This window comes from Ranitomeya imitator, chromosome 4, assembly GCF_032444005.1.
Source record: "Ranitomeya imitator isolate aRanImi1 chromosome 4, aRanImi1.pri, whole genome shotgun sequence".
Taxonomy (NCBI): domain Eukaryota; kingdom Metazoa; phylum Chordata; class Amphibia; order Anura; family Dendrobatidae; genus Ranitomeya; species Ranitomeya imitator.
Genome location: NC_091285.1, coordinates 682,905,148 through 682,928,682, shown reverse-complemented (window position 1 = coordinate 682,928,682; position 23,535 = coordinate 682,905,148). Strand labels below are relative to the sequence as shown.

Sequence of the window (23,535 nt, the reverse complement as noted above, 5' to 3'; positions counted from 1 at the left end):
TACCACATTACACGGGGACAAAGAGGAAGGTGCAGATGAAGGTGCAGGTTCCTTCATCAGGTGGGGGGGAGGAATACTCATTGGCGACGTCACTGGCACAGAGCCTCTCATAGTACGCAAAAGTGTTGCTGCCGGTGGGAGGCGCCCCCGCCGTGCAAACACACCGCTGTACTTTGAGGGGCCCTGTGCCAGTGCCAATGCCAACGAGTGGGCCCCCCCTGCTTGCTCAGGATTACAGCACTTGCAAAGTTGAAATACTTACCTCTCCCTGCTCCACTGCCGTGACGTGGTTCAGATGTCCTTGGCCCACTAATTGCTTGGACCAGCCCTACCCCCCAGAACTTTAGCCAAATGACCCCCAATTTCAAATGCCTTACAATTATTATAAGCTAAATTACGATTGACAATCTTCAGTAGCAAGAATGGATGTTTTTGCCAATACAATGGGCTCTGTGCATGTTTTCCTGGCCTCTACTCACTGCCGACTATGCTCCCCCATTGACTTGCATTGGGTTTCGTGTTTCGGTCGATCCCCGACTTTTCGTGATAATCGGCCGATTCCACTCGACTCGACTTTTGAGATAGTCGGGTTTCGCGAAACCCGGCTCGACTCTAAAAAGGTCAAGGTCGCTCAACTCTAGTTACCACTGAAGCACTTGGGGGTTCAAAGTGCTCACCACACATCTAGATAGGTTCCTTTCGGGATCTAGTTTCCAAAATGGCATCACTTGTGGGGGGTTTCTACTGTTTAGCCATATCATGGGCTCTGCAAACGCAACGTGATGCCCGCAGAGCATTCCATCAAAGTCTGCATTTCAAAACGCCACTACTTCAATTCCGAGCCCCGGCATGTGCCCAAACAGTAGTTTACCCCCATATATGGGGTATCACTGTACTCAGGAGAAACTGGACAACAACTTTTGGGGTCAAATTTCTCCTGTTACCCTTGGGAAAATTAAAAAATTCTGGGCTAAATAATTATTTTTGAGGAAAGAAAACGTATTTATTATTTTCACGGCTCTGCATTATAAACTTCTGTGAAGCACTTGGGGGTTCAAAGTGCTTACCACACATCTAGATAAGTTCCTTTCGGGGTCTAGTTTCCAAAATGGCATCACTTGTGGGGGGTTTCTACTGTTTAGCCATATCAGGGGCTCTGCAAACGCAACGTGACGCCCGCAGAGCATTCCATCAAAGTCTGCATTTCAAAACGTCACTACTTCAATTCCGAGCCCCGGCATGTGCCCAAACAGTAGTTTACCCCCATATATGGGGTATCACCGTACTCAGGAGAAACTGGACAACAACTTTTGGGGTCAAATTTCTCCTGTTACCCTTGGGAAAATTAAAAAATTCTGGGCTAAATAATTATTTTTGAGGAAAGAAAACGTATTTATTATTTTCACGGCTCTGCATTATAAACTTCTGTGAAGCACTTGGGGGTTCAAAGTGCTTACCACACATCTAGATAAGTTCCTTTCGGGGTCTAGTTTCCAAAATGGGGTCACTTGTGGGGGGGGTTCTACTGTTTAGCCACATCAGGGGCTCTGCAAACGCAACGTGACGCCCACAGAGCATTACATCAAAGTCTGCATTTCAAAACATCACTACTTCACTTCCGAGCCCCGGCATGTGCCCAAACAGTGGTTTACCCCCACATATGGGGTATCAGCGTACTCAGGAGAAACTGGACAACAACTTTTGGGGTCAAATTTCTCCTGTTACCCTTGGGAAAATAAAAAATTGCAGGCTAAAAGATCATTTTTGAGAAAATATATATTTTTTTTATTTTCATGGCTCTGCGTTATAAACTTCTGTGAAGCACTTGGGGGTTCAAAGTCCTCACCACACATCTAGGTTAGTTCCTTTGGGGGTCTAGTTTCCAAAATGGGGTCATTTCTGGGTGATCTCCAATGTTTAGGCACACAGGGGCTCTCCAAATTTGACATGGTGTCCGCTAATGATTGGAGCTAATTTTCCATTTAAAAAGCCAAATGGCGTGCCTTCCCTTCCGAGCCCTGCCGTGCACCCAAACAGTGGTTTACCCCCACATATGGGGTATCAGCGTACTCAGGACAAACTGTACAACAACATTTGGGGTCCAATTTCTCCTATTACCCTTGGCAAAATAGGAAATTCCAGGCTAAAACATCATTTTTGAGGAAAGAAAAATTATTTTTTATTTTCATGGCTCTGCGTTATAAACTTCTGTGAAGCACCTGGGGGTTTAAAGTGCTCAATATGCATCTAGATAAGTTCCGTGGGGGGTCTAGTTTCCAAAATGGGGTCACTTGTGGGGGAGCTCCAATGTTTAGGCACACAGGGGCTCTCCAAACGCGACATGGTGTCCGCTAACAATTGGAGCTAATTTTCCATTCAAAAAGTCAAATGGCGCGCCTTCCCTTCCGAGCCCTGCCGTGTGCCCAAACAGTGGTTTACCCCCACATATGAGGTATTGGCGTACTCGGGAGAAATTGCCCAACAAATATTATGATCCATTTTATCCTATTGCCCATGTGAAAATGAAAAAATTGAGGCGAAAAGAATTTTTTTGTGAAAAAAAGTACTTTTTTATTTTTACGGATCAATTTGTGAAGCACCTGGGGGTTCAAAGTGCTCACTATGCATCTAGATAAGTTCCTTGGGGCGTCTAGTTTCCAAAATGGGGTCACTTGTGGGGGAGCTCTAATTTTTAGGCACACGGGGGCTCTCCAAACGTGACATGGTGTCCGCTAAAGAGTGGAGCCAATTTTTCATTCAAAAAGTCAAATGGCGCTCCTTCCCTTCCAAGCCCTGCCGTGCACGCAAACAGTGGTTTACCCACACTATTTAGGTATCAGCGTACTCAGGACAAATTGGACAACAACTTTCGTGTTCAGTTTCTCCTTTTACCATTGGGAAAATAAAAAAATTGTTGCTAAAAGATAATTTTTGTGACTAAAAAGTTAAATGTTCATTTTTTCCTTCCATGTTGCTTCTGCTGCTGTGAAGCACCTGAAGGGTTAATAAACTTCTTGAATGTGGTTTTGAGTACCTTGAGGGGTGCAGTTTTTAGAATGGTGTCACTTTTGGGTATTTTCAGCCATATAGACCCCTCAAACTGACTTCATATGTGAGGTGGTCCCTAAAAAAAATGGTTTTGTAAATTTCGTTGTAAAAATGAGAAATCGCTGGTCAAATTTTAACCCTTATAACTTCCTAGCAAAAAAAAATTTTGTTTCCAAAATTGTGCTGATGTAAAGTTTACATGTGGGAAATGTTATTTATTTGTTCCAATAATTTTTATTAGACTTTTATCTTTAACTGGGAAGGTAAAGAAAACAGGAAAGGAAGGGGAGGAAGGGGAGGGGATAAAATGAGGAAAGAAAATAAACCCCTAACGGTAGGGGAAAAGAGCAGGTTTACATACATGTATAAATTCACATATTTGCGGTAACATTTTAGGCAATATGCTTATATTAATAAACAAAATGTAGTAATCTGGCGCTCAGTGAGAAAATAGCACCTGCTCTGTGTGGGTACATTAGTATGACCCGTAACAACAAATAGATAATTCGGAACATGAAAAGGATATAAATCGTAGTACCTAAACAAGCTATTCGATAAAGTACTAAATTATGAAATATGTGCGGAGTTTAAGGGAATATTTCATTCCAACGTGCCCATTTCCTGTCGAACCTCCTCAGATTGCCAGTGACTCTAGCAAACTTGCCCTCGTAGGACCTATGGAGCATAAGGGTATCTATGATATTTTGTAGAGTTGGAACTTCTTCTGATTTCCATTTAGAGGCCAACAGATTTTTAGTGACAAGGAAAAGGTGGACGACTAACGGCCTGAGACTAAATTGGATCTTAGAGAACTCTAATGAAAGAAGAGTCAGTTGGGGAGAGAGTACGAGATCTTTTCCAATAATCTTAGAAACCAAGTCTCCAACCTTTTTCCATAGGGGAGTGATTTTTGGGCAACTCCAGAACACATGAAGCAAATGACCCACCTGACTGCAACTCCTCCAGCAATTTGGAGATTGTTTTGCGTCAATGTGGTGAACTCTATCTGGTGTGAAGTACCATCTGGTCATGGTTTTGAAGAACGATTCTTTTAGAGGCATGGAAATTGTTGCTTCATATGCGTTGGAGATTGCTTCTTCCCACTCCTCTACTTGAAAATTTATGTGGAGATCTTTCTCCCATCTAATCATAGAGGGGGTTCTTTCCATGTCAGTGTCTTTGTTGAAGCAATCATAAATATATTTGTGGCTCCAGAAAATAGGATGCCCTATGTTGGAGAGCAAATTTATTGCTGCAGTGGAAAAGTATGGCTTCTTCTCCAGAAATGAATGTGTAAACTCCTTGATAATTTGGAATTCTGTGAAGGAAATTGGAGGGACTTTAAATTTGGTTTTTAATGAGGAAAAGGAAACAAAGTTCTCCCCGTCGTGAATGTCTTTGAGGATTTTAATTCCTGAGTCAAACCAAATGGGGCTAATTGATTGGTTGAAAAATAATGCTATAAGTTTAATTGGCATATTGGCTAAGGCGAGGATTCTTTGGGGGCCTCTTTTTGGTTTTGAAAATCTATCCCAGGCCGAACATGTTGCAGAGAGAACTGGGTGTGTTACGAATTGAAATCTTTTAATGTTCATGATTTTATCGAGGATGATATCTTTTGGTGATCTGTCTGAGTTTAACGATGTCTCCAGGTTCACCCAAATAGGTACCTCCCCCTCTGACCACCAGTGGACCGATTGCCTTATAAGAGTAGCATTATAATATGCCGTAATGTTAGGGATGCTAAGGCCTCCTCTATATTTATTTTTAAGAAGAGTTTTGCTAGCAACTCTTGCTTTTTTATCCCCCCAGATAAAACGATAGAAACTTTGTTGTATTGAATTGAGATGGTTTTGAGGGACTAAGATAGGAAGTGACCTTAATATGAAGGCTATTTTGGGGAGTATAAATGTTTTAACAACAAGGACCCTTCCCCACCAGGACAGCTCCTTTCCACCGTGCAAGTTGAATTCCATTGATAATTTGTTGATGATTGCCTCCAGATTGACAGGAACCAGTGAGTCCAGCCTCCTAGTGATGATTATTCCCAGATATGAAAAGCTCTTTTCTGCCCATTCCCAAGAAGATAGTTTTTTGATTTCATTGATTTCGAATCTGTTTAGGTTAAATGGCATAATATGGGATTTTTTCACGTTGATCTTAAAATAAGAAATTTTTGAAAATGAATCGAGGATTTCATTTAATCTGGAGATGGATTTTACTGGGTTTGAAAGAGAGAGGATGATATCATCTGCGAATAGACCTATTTTGCAGGTAACGTTTGAAAATTCAATGCCTGATATTTTTACATCGTCCCTAATCATTTGAGCCAGTGGCCCCATGGCCAGAGCAAATAAAAGGGGAGATAGGGGGCACCCTTGTCTCGTGCCATTTGAGATAGTGAATGAAGGGGACAGGTGATTGTTGGCGTAAATCTTTGCGGATGGGTTTGAGTATAGAGCTAGAATTCCTGACAGACACTGGGGGTTGAAACCGAATTTCTCCAAAACCAGCTTGAGGTATTCCCAGTTGAGGCGATCAAAAGCCTTTTCTGCGTCGAGTGATATTAATACCGATGGGACTCTCCCTGAATTAATTTTTTTAATTATACTGATGAGTTTTCTTGTGCCATCGGTGGCCTGTCTGGACCTGACAAACCCTATTTGGTCCCTATTAATTACTCTCGGAAGGATGTTGTTAAGTCTATTTGCAAGAATTTTGGAGTAAATCTTGATATCGGTATTAATTAAGGAGATTGGCCTATAGTTTGCTATATTACTTAGGTCTCCTTTTGGCTTGGGGATAACAACAATCGTTGCCTCCAACATTTCCTTGGGGAATGAACCCTCTATAAATGCCTTATTAAATATTCTAGAGAGGTGGGGGGTTAGTATTTCGCCAAAGGTTTTGAAATAGTCGTTTGTAAAACCGTCGGGGCCAGGGGCTTTATTTGGTTTCAAATTTGTGAGTGTTTAGGATCTCTTCTTGTGAGAATGGTGCCATAAGGGATAAAAGGTCCTTTTGTGATAGTTTAGGGAGATTAAGAGAGGTGAAGAAGGCCTCAGGATCTATTCTAGTCGGTGCTGACGAAGTTTCATTTTTTTTAATATTGTATAGGGAGGAATAAAATTTGCCAAATTCTTCCACTATTTTTTGTGGGAGTGAAAGGAATTTATTTTTTGAGGATAGAATTTTGTCTATTCTATTGCTGACTCTCTTTCTTTTAAGTTTATTCATCATAAAGCTCAATGGTTTGTTGAGAAAGGCGTAATTTTTGAATCTATCAGATTTGATGACATTGTCATAATGGGAAAGAATCTCTACTTTAAGTGCCTGTCTTAATTCTATCAGTTCTGACTGAATTTTGGTGGATGGGGGAGATTTTTTTAGTTGAAAATCCTCTTTCATTTTTATTAGGTTCTGGATTTCTTTGATTTTGGCTTCGTTTATTTTTTTGTCTCTGGAGGAAATTTGCATAAGGGTCCCTCTAAGGACTGCCTTATGGGCATTCCACAGAGAGAAGGGATTGATGTTGTCAATGTTGTTGTCAGTAAAGAAATTTTTTATGTCAGATTTAATTTTGTTTTGGTGGTTTGGGTTGGACAAAATTGAAGATTTACATTTCCATAGAAACTGGCTCCTGGTCCCTGCAATAGAAACAATCTCACATGTGACTGGGGAGTGGTCCGAAACCGTCCTGGGGAGAATGGCCGCATTGCTGAATCTGGAAATAGAGAAGACATCAGATAGGATTAGGTCAATTCTTGAGGCCGACTGGTGGACAGCAGAGAAATGAGTGTATTCCACTGAGGACGAATTAAGGCACCTGAAGACATCAAAAACCTCATTGTCAGACAGCCATTTGTTAAGTGTGGGGGCTTTGTGTCTGTTTTTGGCAGAGGAATCTAAGTGCCCATCTGGGACAATATTGAAATCGCCCAGAATGAGCAGGACCCCTTTTTTAATCAAATCAATTTTTTTTACTAATCTGCTCAAGAATCTTAAATGGTTTTTGTTTGGAACATACACATTTACTATGGTAAAAACCTGGTTGTTTATCTTGCAAGATAGAATATGGTAATGTCCCTCTGGGTCTTTGGTTTCTTGAAGTAATTCAAATGAGACCCCACTTCCAATCATGGTCAGGACTCCTGCCTTTTTCCTTATGTTAGATGACTCAAAAACATGAGGAAAGTTGTTCATAGCAAAACAAGGGTGATCATTTTTTTTTAACTTTGTCTCTTGAAGGCATATCACCTCCGGATGAAGTTTTTTAAGCTCTTTTTTATGGTGAACCTTTTTTGAGGACTATTAAGTCCTCTAACGTTGTATGTCACGCATTTAATACTCATATTTATGGTCAATCGGAGGAGGGAATAACAGAAAATGTCACGGATCTAAATTATATGTTTGGTGTGAGTTGGGGTAACTAGGAATGATGAGGAGGGAAGAAAATAGTTTTTTCCCTTTTGTTTATGGTAAAGGTACTACTTATATAAGAAGAGAAACAATTGACCGAACAACAAGATTCGGTGTAACAATGAAACACAAAAAGAAAAGTTTATAACCGAACAGAAAATACTACCAATTATAAGGTCCTCGGTTCTGGCCTTATACAAAGGCACTCTCCTTTTTCCTGAGGGGGGAAAGTTCGTGTGGAGAGCTCCGGACTTGAAATCCTCTGGTAGATTGAAGAAATTCCTGAAAGGCTTAAACTTGGAGAGAGATTCATATATATATAACAGTTAGTGAAAACAATAATGCAGCGTTATTAATATATTAAGGCTTGAGGCCTAAACAGATAGAACTAAGACCTGCACAGATACATTGTTGATCAGGTCTTCCCCTTGCTGGATAGTGGGGGGAATGTCCCTGGCAGGGGGGGTTGGGGGGGGGGGTCACGCAATGAGGACAAGAAATCTTGTCCCTCTTCTTTGGAGAAAATCGGGATAGTTCTATCTCTATAATGGACCAGAAGCTTCAGGGGGAAACCCCATTTGTATTGGATTTCACGATCTCTGAGGGCTGAGGTGATCAATTTGAAGTCCTTTCTTCCCTCAATGGTTTCTTTAGATAAATCTGCAAACAATTTGAGATTTGAATAGGGGTCTGGGAATTTTTTGTTTTCTCTCATGTAGTTTAGAATTAGTTCTTTCACATGGAAAAAGTGAATACGTAAAATATTATCCCTTGGGGAATCTTGGGGGATGCTGGGGGGCTTAGGTTGTCGATGTATTCTATCGATCGTGAGGTCTAGGTCACTAAGGGAGGGGATTACTTTTTTGAAGAGTGCTTTAGTGTAACCCATCAATTTGTTGTTTGTAACACTTTCGGGAATGCCTCTAATCTTGAGGTTGTTCCTCCTATTGCGGTCTTCGATATCCGCCATTTTGAGTTTAAGTCTTTTTAGTTCTTGGCTAATATCTTGGTTTTCTGCGGCTAGATTTTTGGTAGATTTTTCAACTTTAGTCAATCTAACCTCCTGGATTTCTATTTTATTATTTATCTTGTCTATGGCTTTTTGGAATACTGTTGTGTGTTTTTCAAAGTTGGATGTTATGGTTTCTTTTATTTCGTCTTTTTGAAGGTTAAATTTCGTAAGAAAGATTCCATATTTTTTTGCATTTGTTCCAATGAATCTGGGGGTCTACTTTTGTCAGATGGCGGGGAGGGAATATCAGTTTAGAAGGGCCTAAATTGGTAGAAGCATCGTCGTACTCTGCGTCCGACGTGTCTGGGGAAGTAAAGCATTTGTTCCCCCATGTACCTGGGCCTTTTCTTTTGTTTGAAATGGATAGATCCATATCATCATAGAGAAGGGAAGTGTCCGGGATGTCCTCAAACTCCAGGCTCTTTTTAGGATTATTTGAGGAGACAGATCTGGGGGGAATACCTTTTCCATCCCTATCTCGAGGAGATCTTAGACCCATGCCCAGTGGGCTTAGTTTGTTAATCTCGTCCTTTTCTGGATTATACCTGTTAGAGTTGGATTTGTTAGACCTTTGAGGTAATGATGATTGAAGGGTGTTGCCTTTCTTCTTTTGGGTGGTCATTTTGGGAGGAAGATTTGGTATACAGGTGTATATGCACGCGAATCAGCGAGTATCACAGTGCTTGAGAGACTCAATGAGCTATGAAAATTTACCTACTAGATGGACCCAGAGCCACAGTATATGGGATTAGAATACAAAATTACCCAAATATTTTGGTCCCCGATCTCCTGCTGGAGATAGGCTTGGAGAAATATGAATGCAAGAGAGTGTTTGATAGTTGTCAGAGAGTACCACAATTATTGAGAGAGTTACCCAAATGCTTTGGTCCCCGATCCCCGGCTGGAGATGGGCTTAGAGAGATAAAGCTAGATGATCCCTGAACCCCTATACAGGAACTAGAGTGCCGAATTGGTATATGTGTTAACCCTTTACAGGATACTTTTGTTATACCTGCTGCTTTACAACAAGAGGGGCTTTATTTGAATCCCCGAATTCCTGCAGTAGGGCGTTATGCGAGAACACTGAGTGCCACATTGCAAGAGGTTTGCCCAATGAGCACAGTGAGTAGGGTTCTGGGCTCCTATAATGAGCTTATCACTGTGTGGCTACCGGAACCGTGTCTCCCCGAAGTCAGTATTAAATGTGACCGGCGAAGATCCTCTCGTGCAGTTGTCAGGGAGAGTAGGGGGAAATGGCTTTCAGCAGCGTTGCAGCGGCGCTGCTGTGGCTCCACAGAGGTGCGCAGAAATATCCGGAGCGCTTTATTATGGCAGCGTTGCAGCGGCGCTGCTGTGGCTCCGCAGAGGTGCGCAGAAATATCCGGAGCGCTTTATTAAGGCAGCATTGCAGCGGCGCTGCTGTGGCTCCGCAGAGGTGCGCAGAAATATCTGGAGCGCTTTATTATGGCAGCGTTGCAGCGGCGCTGCTGTGGCCCGCAGAGGTGCGCAGAAATATCCGGAGCGCTTTGTTATGGCAGATCAGTTTTAGCTGACAAGCTGACAGTTCTAGCGAGACAATGGGTTACAGGCCCTTATGATGAGATAGTCTCAGAGGAGTCTCCAGAGATTGTGCCCCCCTAGGTGACAGTGATGGGATGTACCCGGCAGGGTTCCCCTTATGCTGCTATCCGGGAAAGAAGAGGGAGGAGGAAGGAGGGCTTTCAGCCGCGCTGCAGCGGCGCCGCTGTGGCTCTGCAAAGGTGCGCACTAATGCCTGCGCGCTTGTTTTATGTGACCGCCGTGCAGCGGTTACTTACGGCCGGTTATCTTGTGTAGCTGGCTCCGCTGCTCGGCTAATGTCCCAGGGTGTCCGTTTCTGCCGGTGGAGTACCGGATCGCTGCGGGAGATCCTCCCTCTCCTTAGGGAGAGCCGGGCCGCAGCGTCGCGGTATGTAGATCCGGCGTGCAGGCGCGCTTTGATCTGCGGGCCGCCGGCGAACTCTCCTCACCGGCGCTTTATCCTCCGGCGGGGCCTCCGACCGGGGGGATCCCTCGGATGATGGGGACGCCGCGGGAGCGGTGTAAGGTGGTCCTCTGCCGCTCCTTTAGTGAGCGATGAGGAGGGCAGTGTGCCGCCAAGCCACCGTGGCGTTGCTACTTCCGCCGGCCGCACTGGTACCTGAATGCAGGGCCACCCAGGCTCCGTCTCGTCGCTGGTGGTCTCGGTGCACTCCCGGGGGGTCTGTTTATCTGTAGACTCACTCCGGTCTCCACGCAATAAAGATTATTTGCCACCCCTGCAGGGTTAGAGTCACAGAAAGAGCGGCGCCAATAAAAAAAAGTAGTTCCTTGGCTTCCTTATCCGGCGGCCCGGTTTGGTCCTCTGGCAAGCCCGGCGGTCCACAGAGACCCCAGCACAGAATATCCACCGCTCCCCAGGGTCAGGATTAGTTCCTGGCTGGAATCCCAGTCGCAGATTCCTTCTATGTGGCTGATTGAGGCTTGGTTTCTTGCAGAGGCCTGAGTAGGCCTGAGGAGGCCTAGCAAAAGGCCCAAGAGGGACCCGATGTTCCAGGAGCCAAAATGGTCCAAAATTGGTCCAAAGTTTAAAAATAAAAAGCTTAGGTGGTGCCCCACATAAATCCTAACAGGATGCAAAGAGCAATGAGCTTGGATGGCACGATATGAGTCGGTTTTGAGTTGGATTTGAGGATTTTCCTCAAGAGCTCACAGGATCTGTGTCCTACATGGGCAAGATCCAGGCCACGCCCCCGGAAATGTTATTTATTAACTATTTTGTGTCACATAACTCTCTGGTTTAACAGAATAAAAATTCAAAATGTGAAAATTGCGAAATTTTCAAAATTTTTGCAAAATTTCCGTTTTTATCACAAATAAACGCAGAATTTATTGACCTAAATTTACCACTAACATGAAGCCCAATATGTCACGAAAAAACAATCTGAGAACCGATAGGATCCGTTGAAGCGTTCCTGAGTTATTACCTCATAAAGGGACACTGGTCAGAATTGCAAAAAATGGCAAGGTCTTTAAGGTCAAAATAGGCTGGGTCATGAAGGGGTTAAAAGGCGTATCGGCAATCGTTAAGGGGTTAAACTAGAAATCCCTGAATCATAATGTCATGATCTTAATTCATCCTTGTTTATATCTTTTCCAAAATGGGATTTAAAGTTGCAAATTTCCTGATGGCTTCCATATATTATCTCATGAACTTTTCATGAGAAGTATTGGAGCGTACATGCTTTTCAACTGACCTCGTGGCGCAACGGTAGCGTGTCTGACTTCAGATCAGAAGGTTGCATTTTCAAATCACGTCGGGGTCAAGTAACTCTATCATCTTATCATAACTTAATCGATGCTTGGGTAAAGGTACCTTCACACTCAGCGACGCTGCAGCGATACCGACAACGATGTCGATCGCTGCAGCGTCACTGTTTGGTCGCTGGAGAGCTGTCACACAGACAGCTCTCCAGTGACCAACGATCCCGAAGTCCCCGGGTAACCAGGGTAAACATCGGGTTACTAAGCGCAGGGCCGCGCTTAGTAACCCGATGTTTACCCTGGTTACCAGCGTAAAAGTAAAAAAAACAAACACTACATACTTACCTACCGCTGTCTGTCCCCGGAGCTGTGCTTTCCTGCACTGACTGTGAGCACAGCGGCCGGAAAGCAGAGCGGTGACGTCACAGCTCTGCTTTCCGGCTGGCCGGCGCTCACAGCCAGTGCAGAGAAGCAGAGCGCCGGGGACAGACAGCGGTAGGTAAGTATGTAGTGTTTTTTTTTTTTACTTTTACGCTGGTAACTAGGGTAAACATCGGGTTACTAAGCGCGGCTCTGCGCTTAGTAACCCAATGTTTGCCCTGGTTACCAGTGAAGACATCGCTGGATCGGCGTCACACACGCCTACTCAGCCATGTCTGCAGGGAGTCCAGTGACGAAATAAAGTTCTGGACTTTCTGCAGCGACCAACGATCTCCCAGCAGGGGCCTGATCGTTGGTCGCTGTCACACTGAACGATATCGCTATCCAGGACGCTGCAACGTCACGGATCACTAGCGATATCGTTCAGTGTGACGGTACCTTAAAGATTGAAACGGAAACTGCGTAATCCTACTGACAATAGAATAGCTCAACAATGTTGTCATGTGTCAGCGCACTGTTTAAAAAAGTGTTTTATTTAAATGATATAGATTAATATCTTATCAACAATACTTTGATGAGAAATATCATTTGGGAATTGAGTTCAAAATATAAAAAAAAATCCATGCCGGGAACAGCTAATACTTTGTTCATGCCATGGACTTCTTTGAATTTGTAAGAAAAGAGAGTTTATTATTAGATTTTAAATTTTAACCCCTTTCTGCCATTAGACGTACTATTCCATCCATGTGGGGTGGGCCCTACTTCCCAAGGACGGAATAGTACGTCATAGGCGATCGGCCGCGCTCACGGGGTGAGCGCGGCCGATCGCGGCCATATGTCAGCTGCTTATCGCAGCTGACATCCGGCACTATGTGCCAGGAGCGGTCACGGACCGCCCCTGGCACATTAACCCCCGGCACACCGCGATCAAACATGATTGCGATGTGCCGGCGGTGCAGGGAAGCATCGCGCAGGGAGGGGGCTCCCTGCAGGCTTCCCTGAGACCCCCGCAGCAACGCGATATGATCGCGTTGCTGCGAGGGTCTCCTTCCTTCCTCCCTGCAGCAAGGTCCGGATCCAATATGACCGCGGCATCTGGGAGGTCCTGCAGGGAGGGAGGTGCCTTACTAAGTGCCTGCTCAGAGCAGGCACTTGGTAATGCTTCAGCGCTCTTTGACAGATCGGTGATCTGTCAGAGTGCTGTGCAAACTGTCAGATCACCGATCTGTATTGTCTCCCGCTGGGATAAAGTAAAAAAGTTTAAAAAAAAATTTACAAGTGTGAAAATAAAATTTAAATTTTTTTTTCTAAATAATGAAAAGAAAAAAAAAATTATTCCCATAAATACATTTCTTTATCTAAATAATAAAAAAAAAAACAATAAAAGTACACATATTTAGTATTGCGGCGTCCGTAACAACCCGACCTATAAAACTGTCCCACTAGTTAACCCCTTCAGTAAACACCGTAAGAGAAAAAAAACGAGTCAAAAAACAACGCTTTATTATCATACCGCCAAACAAAAAGTGGAATAACACGCGACCAAAAAGACGGATATAAATAACCATGGTACCGCTGAAAGCGTCATCTTGTCCTGCAAAAAATGAGCTGCCATACAGCAACATCAGCAAAAAACTAAAAAAGTTATAGTCCTCAGAATAAAGCGATGCAAAAATAATTATTTTTTCTATAAAATAGTTTTTATCGTATAAAAGCGCCAAAACATAAAAAAATTATATAAATGAGGTGTCGCTGTAATCGTACTGACCCGAAGAATAAAACTGCTTTATCAATTTTTCCAAACGCGGACCGGTATAAACGCCTCCCCCAAAAGAAATTCATGAATAGCTGGTTTTTGGTAATTCTGCCTCACAAAAATCGGAATAAAAAGCAATCAAAAAAGTCACATGCCCGAAAATGTTACCAATAAAAACGTCAACTCGTCCCGCAAAAAACAAGACCTCACATGACTCTGTGGACTCAAATATGGAAAAATTATAGCTCTCAAAATGTGGTAACGCAAAAAATATTCTTTGCAATAAAAAGCGTCTTTCAGTGTGTGACGGCTGCCAATCATAAAAATCCGCTAAAAAAACAGCTATAAAAGTAAATCAAACCCCCCTTCATCACCCCCTTAGTTAGGGAAAAATAAAAAAATAAAAAAAATGTATTTATTTCCATTTTCCCATTAGGGTTAGGGCTAGGGTTAGGTCTAGGGTTAGGTGTTATGGACCTGGTGGTTAGGAGCACCAGGAACGACCTGATGGTTAAACTCACACAAGACAAGCTCTGGGAAGTGGGATCTCTGCTGACCGCAACCCCTAATCCTATCACACAACTAGAAATAGCCGTGGAGCGTACCTAACACGGCCTAGACGCTTCTGCACAGCCTAAGAGCTACCTAGCCCTAGAAATAGAAAATAAAGCCTACCTTGCCTCAGAGAAATTCCCCAAAGGAAATGGCAGCCCCCCCCCCCCACATATATTGACTGTGAGTAAAGATGAAAGTCACAAACACAGAAATGAAACAGGTTTCAGCAAAGGGAGGCCCGACTTACTAAACAGACTGAGGATAGGAAAGGTATCTTTGCGTTCAGCACAAAAACTACAAAAAGACCACGCAGAGTGTGCAAAAAGACCTCCGCACCGACTCACGGTGCGGAGGTGCCACTCTGCATCCCAGAGCTTCCAGCTAGCACACAACTAAATCATGATAGCAAGCTGGACCAGAAAACAATGAACAAATAATAACTAGCAGGGACTTAGCTTCTGCTGGAGTAGACAGGTCACCAGAAAGATCCAAGACCGAACTGAACCAGTACAAGAACATTGACAGCTGGCATGGAGTAACGATCTGAGTGGAGTTAAATAGAGCAGCCAGCCAACGAATAAACTCCGTCACCTGTGGAAGGAACCTCAGAAGCAGCAGCACCACTCACAGCCACCAGAGGGAGTCCATGGACAGAACTCGCCGAAGTACCATTCATGACCACAGGAGGGAGTTCGATAACAGAATTCACAACAGTTAGGGCTAGGGTTAGGGCTAGGGTTAGGGCTAGGGTTAGGGTTAGGGTTAGGGCTAGGGTTAGGGTTAGGGCTAGGGTTAGGGCTAGGGCTAGGGTTAGGGCTAGGGTTAGGGCTAGGGTTGGGGCTAGGGTTATGGTTAGGGCTAGGGTAAGGGCTAGTGTTAGGGCTAGGGTTAAGGCTACAGTTAGGGTTAAGGCTACAGTTATGGTTGGGGCTAAAGTTAGGGTTAGGGTTTGGATTACATTTGCGGTTGGGAATAGGGTTGGGATTAGGGTTAGGGGTGTGTCTGGGTTAGAGGTGTGGTTAGGGTTACCGTTGGAATTAGGGTTAGGGGTGTGTTTGGATTAGGGTTTCAGTTATAGTTGGGGGGTTTCCACTGTTTAGACACATCAGGGGCTCTCCAAACGCGACATGGCGTCCGATCTCAATTCCAGCCAATTCAGCGTTGAAAAAGTAAAACAGTGCTCCTTCCCTTCCGAGCTCTCCCGTGTGCCCAAACAGGAGTTTACCCCAACATATGGGGTATCAGCGTACTCAGGACAAATTGGACAACAACTTTTGGGGTCCAATTTCTCCTGTTACCCTTGGGAAAATACAAAACTGGGGGCTAAAAAATAATTTTTGTGGGAAAAAAAGGATTTTTTATTTTCACGGCTCTGCGTTAGAAACTGTAGTGAAACACTTGGGGGCTCAAAGTTCTCACAACACATCTAGATAAGTTCCTTGGGGGGTCTAGTTTCCAATATGGGGTCACTTGTGGGGGGTTTCTACTGTTTAGGTACATTAGGGGCTCTGCAAACGCAATGTGACGCCTGCAGACCATTCCATCTAAGTGGGTCAAAGCTGTTTGATTTTGTGAGAGCAAGTTCATTGCCGGTCGGCTGGTTTCTCTACTGTGACTGTGCTTCCATATATTGTCTCATGCACTTTTCATGAGAAGTATTGGAGCGTACATGCTTTTCAACTGACCTCGTGGCACAACGGTAGCACATCTGACTCCAGATCAGAAGGTTGCGTGTTCAAATCACGTCGGGGTCAAATAACTATTTAATCCTTTCATAACTTAATCGATGCTTGTGTTAAGCTTGAAAACGGAAACTGCGTAATTCTACTGACAATAGAAAATTTCGACTTTGTTGCCACCTGTAGGCAAAGTGTTTAAAAATGTGTTTTATTTAAGTTATGTAGATTAATATCTTATCAACAATACTTTGATGAAAAATATCATTTGGGAATTGAGTTCAAAACATAAAAAAAATAATCCTTGCCGGGAACAGCTAACACTTTGTTCATGCCATTGTCATCTTGGAATTTGTAAGAAAAGAGAGTTTATTATTAAATTTTAAATTTTAAACTGGAAATCCCTGAATCAGAATGTCGTGATCTTAATTCATCCTTGTTTATATCTTTTCCAAAATGGGACTAAAGGTTGCAAATTTCCTGATGGCTTTCATATATTGTCTCAAGCACTTTTCATGTGAAGTATTGGGTCATACATGCTTTTCAACTGACCTCGTGGCGCAACGGTAGCGCGTCTGACTCCAGATCAGAAGGTTGCGTGTTCAAATCACGTCGGGGTCAAGTAACTCTATCATCTTTTCTTAACTTAATCGATGCTTGGGTAAAGATTGAAACGGAAACTGCGTAATCCTACTGACAGAAGAATAACTCAACGTTGTTGTCATGTGTCAGCGCAGTGTTTGAAATGTGTTTTATTTAAGTTATGTAGATTAATATCTTATCAACAATACTTTGATGAGAAATATCATCTGGGAATTGAGTTCAAAACATAAAAAAAATCCATGCCGGGAACAGCTAACACTTTGTTCATGCCATTGTCTTTTTTGAATTTCTAAGAGAAGAGGGCTTATTACTAGATATTTAATTTTAACCCCTTCATGACCCAGCCTATTTTGACCTTAAAGACCTTGCCGTTTTTTGCAATTCTGACCAGTGTCCCTTTATGAGGTAATAACTCAGGAACGCTTCAATGGATCCTAGCGGTTCTGAGATTGTTTTTTCGTGACATATTGGGCTTCATGTTAGTGGTAAATTTAGGTCAATAAATTCTGCGTTTATTTGTGATAAAAATGGAAATTTGGCAAAAATTTTGAAAATTTCGCAATTTTCACATTTTGAATTTTTATTCTGTTAAACCAGAGAGATATGTGACACAAAATAGTTAATAAATAACATTTCCCACATGTTTACTTTACATCAGCACAATTTTGGAAACAAAATTTTTTTTTGTTAGGAAGTTATAAGGGTTAAAACTTGACCAGCGATTTGTCATTTTTACAACGAAATTTACAAAACCATTTTTTTTAGGGACCACCTCACATTTGAAGTCAGTTTGAGGGGTCTATATGGCTGAAAATACCCAAAAGTGACACCATTCTAAAAACTGCACCCCTCAAGGTACTCAAAACCACATTCAAGAAGTTTATTAACCCTTCAGGTGCTTCACAGCAGCAGAAGCAACATGGAAGGAAAAAATGAACATTTAACTTTTTAGTCACAAAAATTATCTTTTAGCAACAATTTTTTTATTTCCCAATGGTAAAAGGAGAAACTGAACCACGAAAGTTGTTGTCCAATTTGTCCTGAGTACGCTGATACCTCATATGTGGGGGTAAACCACTGTTTGGGCGCACGGCAGGGCTTGGAAGGGAAGGAGCGCCATTTGACTTTTTTAATCAAAAATTGGCTCCACTCTTTAGCGGACACCATGTCACGTTTGGAGAGCCCCCGTGTGCCTAAAAATTGGAGCTCCCCCACAAATGACCCCATTTTGGAAACTAGACGCCCCAAGGAACTTATCTAGATGCATAGTGAGCACTTTGAACCCCCAGGTGCTTCACAAATTGATCCGTAAAAATGAAAAAGTACTTTTTTTTCACAAAAAAATTCTTTTAGCCTCAATTTTTTCATTTTCACATGGGCAACAGGATAAAATGGATCCTAAAATGTGTTGGGCAATTTCTCCTGAGTACACCAATACCTCACATGTGGGGGTAAACCATTGTTTGGGCACATGGTAAGGCTCGGAAGGGAAGGAGCGCCATTTGACTTTTTGAATGAAAAATTATTTCCATCGTTAGCGGACACCATGTCGCGTTTGGATAGCTCCTGTGTGCCTAAACGTTGGCGCTCCCCCACAAGTGACCCCATTTTGGAAACTAGACCCCCCAAGGAACCTATTTAGATGCCTAGTGAGCACTTTAAACCCTCAGGTGCTTCACAAATTGATCTGTAAAAATGAAAAAGTACTTTTTTTTCACAAAAAAATTCTTTTCGCCTCAATTTTTTCATTTTCACATGGGCAGTAGGATAAAATGGATCACAAAATTTGTTGGGCAATTTCTCCCGAGTACGTCGATACCTCATATGTGGGTGTAAACCACTGTTTGGGCACTCGGCAGGGCTCGGAAGGGAAGGCGCGCCATTTGACTTTTTGAATGGAAAATTAGCTCCAATTGTTAGCGGACACCATGTCGCGTTTGGAGAGCCCCTGTGTGCCTAAACATTGGAGCTCCCCCACAAGTGACCCCATTTTGGAAACTAGACCCCCCAAGGAACTTATCTAGATGCATATTGAGCACTTTAAACCCCCAGGTGCTTCACAGAAGTTTATAACGCAGAGCCATGAAAATAAAAAATAATTTTTCTTTCCTCAAAAATGATTTTTTAGCCTGGAATTTCCTATTTTGCCAAGGATAATAGGAGAAATTTGACCCCAAATATTGTTGTCCAGTTTGTCCTGAGTACGCTGATACCCCATATGTGGGGGTAAACCACTGTTTGGGCGCACAGCAGGGCTCGGAAGGGATGGCACGCCATTTGGCTTTTTAAATGGAAAATTAGCTCCAATCATTAGCGGACACCATGTCACGTTTGGAGAGCCCCTGTGTGCCTAAACATTGGAGATCCCCCAGAAATGACACCATTTTGGAAACTAGACCCCCAAAGGAACTAATCTAGATGTGTGGTGAGGACTTTGAACCCCCAAGTGCTTCACAGAAGTTTATAACGCAGAGCCATGAAAATAAAAAAAAAATATATTTTCTCAAAAATGATATTTTAGCCTGCAATTTTTTATTTTCCCAAGGGTAACAGGAGAAATTTGACTCCAAAAGTTGTTGTCCAGTTTCTCCTGAGTACGCTGATACCCCATATGTGGGGGTAAATCACTGTTTGGGCACATGCCGGGGCTCGGAAGTGAAGTAGTGACGTTTTGAAATGCAGACTTTGATGGAATGCTCTGTGGGCGTCACGTTGCGTTTGCAGAGCCCCTGATGTGGCTTAACAGTAGAAACCCCCCACAAGTGACCCCATTTTGGAAACTAGACCCCCAAAGGAACTTATCTAGATGTGTGGTGAGCACTTTGAACTCCCAAGCGCTTCATAGAAGTTTATAATGCAGAGCCGTGAAAATAATATATACGTTTTCTTTCCTCAAAAATAATTATTTAGCCCAGAATTTTTTAATTTTCCCAAGGGTAACAGGAGAAATTTGACCCCAATATTTGTTGTCCAGTTTCTCCTGAGTACGGTGATACCCCATATGTGGGGGTAAACCACTGTTTGGGCACATGCCGAGGCTCGGAAGTGAAGTAGTGACGTTTTGAAATGCAGACTTTGATGGAATGCTCTGTGGGCGTCATGTTGCGTTTGCAGAGCCCCTGATGTGGCTTAACAGTAGAAACCCCCCACAAGTGACCCCATTTTGGAAACTAGACCCTGAAAGGAACTTATCTAGATGTGTGGTGAGCACTTTGAACTCCCAAGCGCTTCATAGAAGTTTATAATGCAGAGCCGTGAAAATAATATATACGTTTTCTTTCTTCAAAAATAATTATTTAGCCCAGAATTTTTTATTTTCCCAAGGGTTACAGAAGAAATTGGACCCCAAAAGTTGTTGTCCAGTTTCTCCTGAGTACGCTGATACCCCATGAGTGGGGGTAAACCACTGTTTGGGCACACGTCGGGGCTCAGAAGGGAAGTAGTGACTTTTGAAATGCAGACTTTGATGGAATGGTCTGCGGGTGTCACGTTGCGTTTGCAGAGCCCCTGGTGTGCCTAAACAGTAGAAACCCCCACAAGTGACCCCATTTTCGAAACTAGACCCCCCAAGGAACTTATCTAGATATGTGGTGAGCACTTTGAACCCCCAAGTGCTTCACAGACGTTTACAACGCAGAGCCGTGAAAATAAAAAATCATTTTTCTTTCCTCAAAAATTATGTTTTAGCAAGCATTTTTTTAGATTCACAAGGGTAACAGGAGAAATTGGACCCCAGTAATTTTTGCGCAGTTTGTCCTGAGTATGCTGGTACCCCATATGTGGGGGTAAACTACTGTTTGGGCACACGTCAGGGCTCGGAAGTGAGGGAGCACCATTTGACTTTTTGAATACGAGATTGGCTGGAATCAATGGTGGCGCCATGTTGCGTTTGGAGACCCCTGATGTGCCTAAACAGTGGTAACCCCTCAATTCTACCTCCAACACTAACCCCAACACACCCCTAACCCTAATCCCAACTGCAGCCATAACCCTAATCACAACCCTAACCCCAACACACCCCTAACCACAACCCTAATTCCAACCCTAACCCTAAGGCTATGTGCCCACGTTGCGGATTCGTGTGAGATATTTCCGCACCATTTTTGAAAAGTGCGCAGGTAAAAGGCACTGCGTTTTACCTGCGGATTTTCCGCGGATTTCCAGTGTTTTTGTGCGGATTTCACCTGCGGATTCCTATTGAGGAACAGGTGTAAAACGCTGCGGAATCCGCACAAAGAATTGACATGCTGCGGAAAATACAACGCAGCGTTTCCGCGCGGTATTTTCCGCACCATGGGCACAGCGGATTTGGTTTTTCATATGTTTACATGGTACTGTAAACCTGATGGAACACTGCTGCGAATCCGCAGCGGCCAATCCGCAGCCAAATCCGCACAGTGTGCACATAGCCTAATTCTAAAGGAATGTGCACACGCTGCGGAAAACGCTGCGGATCCGCAGCCGTTTCCCATGAGTTTACAGTTCAATGTAAACCTACGGGAAACAAAAATCGCTGTACACATGCTGCGGAAAAACTGCACGGAAACGCAGCGGTTTACATTCCGCAGCATGTCACTTCTTTGTGCGGATTCCGCAGCGGTTTTACAACTGCTCCAATAGAAAATCGCAGTTGTAAAACCGCAGTGAAATGCGCAGAAAAAAACGCGGTAAATTCGCCATAAATTAGCAGCGGTTTAGCACTGCGGATTTATCAAATCTGCAGCGGAAAAATCCGCAGAGGACCAGAATACGTGTGCACATACCGAAACCCTAACCCTACCCCTAACCCTACCCCTAACCCTAGCCCTAACCCTACCCCTAACCCTAACCCTAACCCTACCCCTAACCCTAACCCTACCCCTAGCCCTAACCCTAACCCTACCCCTAACCCTACCCCTAACCCTAACCCTAACCCTACCCCTAACCCTATTCTAACATTAGTGGAAAAAAAAATGTCTTTATTTTTTTATTGTCCCTACCTATGGGGGTGACAAAGGGGGGGGGGTCATTTATTATTTTTTTTATTTTGATCACTGAGATATAATCTATCTCAGTGATCAAAATGCACTTTGGAACGAATCTGCCGGCCGGCAGATTCGGCGGGCGCACTGCGCATGCGCCCGCCATTTTGGAAGATGGCGGCGCCCAGGGAGAAGACGGACGGGACCCCGGCTGGATCGGTAAGTATGATGGGGTGGGGGGGGACCACGGGGGGGGATTGGAGCACGGGGGGGGAATCGGAGCGCGGGAGGGGTGGAACGGAGCACGGGGGGCGTGGAACGGAGCACGGGGGGGCTGAATGGAGCACGGGGGGATGGAACGGAGCACCGGGGGGTGTGGATCGGAGTGCAAGGGGGGTGATTGGAGCACGGGGGGTGATTGGAGCACGGGGGGAGCGGACAAGAGCACGGGGGGGAGCGGAGCACTGGACGGAGGGGAGCCGGAGCAGTGTACCGGCCAGATCGGGGGGCTGGGGGGGCGATCGGTGGGGTGGGGTGGGGGCACATTAGTATTTCCAGCCATGGTATTTCAGCATCGGCCATGGCTGGATTGTAATATTTCACCAGTTATAATAGGTGAAATATTACAAATCGCTCTGATTGGCAGTTTCACTTTCAACAGCCAATCAGAGCGATCGTAGCCACGAGGGGGTGAAGTCACCCCCCCTGGGCTAAACTACCACTCCCCCTGTCCCTGCAGATCGGGTGAAATGGGAGTTAACCCTTTCACCCGATCTGCAGGGACGCGATCTTTCCATGACGCCACATAGGCGTCATGGGTCGGATTGGCACCGACTTTCATGACGCCTACGTGGCGTCATGGGTCGGGAAGGGGTTAAACTGGAAATCAATGATGTGATGATTTTAATTCAGCCCTGTTTATGTCTTTTCTAAATTGTGATTAAAAGTAGCAAATTTCCAGATGGGGTCCATATATTATCTCATGCACTTTTCATGTGAAGTATTGGAGCAAACATGCTTTTCAACTGACCTTGTGCACAATGGTAGCGCTTCTGACTCCAGTAAAGAAGGCTGCGTGTTGATATCACATCAGGGTCAAGTAACTATTTCATCTTTTCATAACTTCATCGATGCTTGTGTTAAGATTGAAAACGGAAACTGCGTAATTCTACTGACAATAGAAAAGTTCGACTTTGTTGCCACCTGTAGGCAAAGTGTTTAAAAATGTGTTTTATTTAAGTTATGTAGATTAACATCTTATCAACAATACTGTGATGAAAAATATCATTTGGGAATTGAGTTCAAAACATAAAAAAAATAATCCTTGCCGGGAACAGCTAACACCTTGTTCATGCCATTGTCATCTTTGAATTTGTAAGAAAAGAGAGTTTCTTATTAGATTTTAAATTTTAAACTGGAAATCCCTGAATGAGAATGTCATGATCCTAATTCATCCTTGTTTATATCTTTTCCAAAATGGGATTAAAAGTTGCAAATTTCCTGATGGCTTCCATATATTGTCTTATGCACTTTTCATGAGAAGTATTGGAGCATACGTGCTTTTCAACTGACCTCGTGGCGTAACGGTAGCGTGTCTGACTCCAGATCAGAAGGTTGCGTGTTCAAATCACGTCGGGGTCAAGTAACTGTTTCATCTTTTCATAACTTAATCGATGCTTGTGTTAAGATTGAAAACGGAAACAGCGTAATTCTACTGACAATAGAAAAATTCAACTTTGTTGCCACCTGTATTCAAAGTGTTTAACCCCTTTCTGCCAATGGACGTACTATTCCGTCCATGCGGGGCGGGCCCTACTTCCCAAGGACGGAATAGTACATCCA

General features: G+C 43.7%; 3 non-coding genes across 3 annotated transcripts; all 3 read left to right on the top strand.

Moving 5' to 3' along the window:
* Positions 1–16,135: 16,135 nt before the first annotated feature.
* TRNAW-CCA (transfer RNA tryptophan (anticodon CCA)) lies at positions 16,136–16,207 on the top strand. The gene has a single exon. It is a non-coding gene; the product is annotated as a tRNA-Trp (tRNA).
* Positions 16,208–16,678: 471 nt separating this feature from the next.
* TRNAW-CCA (transfer RNA tryptophan (anticodon CCA)) lies at positions 16,679–16,750 on the top strand. The gene has a single exon. It is a non-coding gene; the product is annotated as a tRNA-Trp (tRNA).
* A 6,512-nt stretch (positions 16,751–23,262) lies between these two features.
* Positions 23,263–23,334, top strand: TRNAW-CCA (transfer RNA tryptophan (anticodon CCA)). Its single transcript has one exon. It is a non-coding gene; the product is annotated as a tRNA-Trp (tRNA).
* Positions 23,335–23,535: the final 201 nt, after the last annotated feature.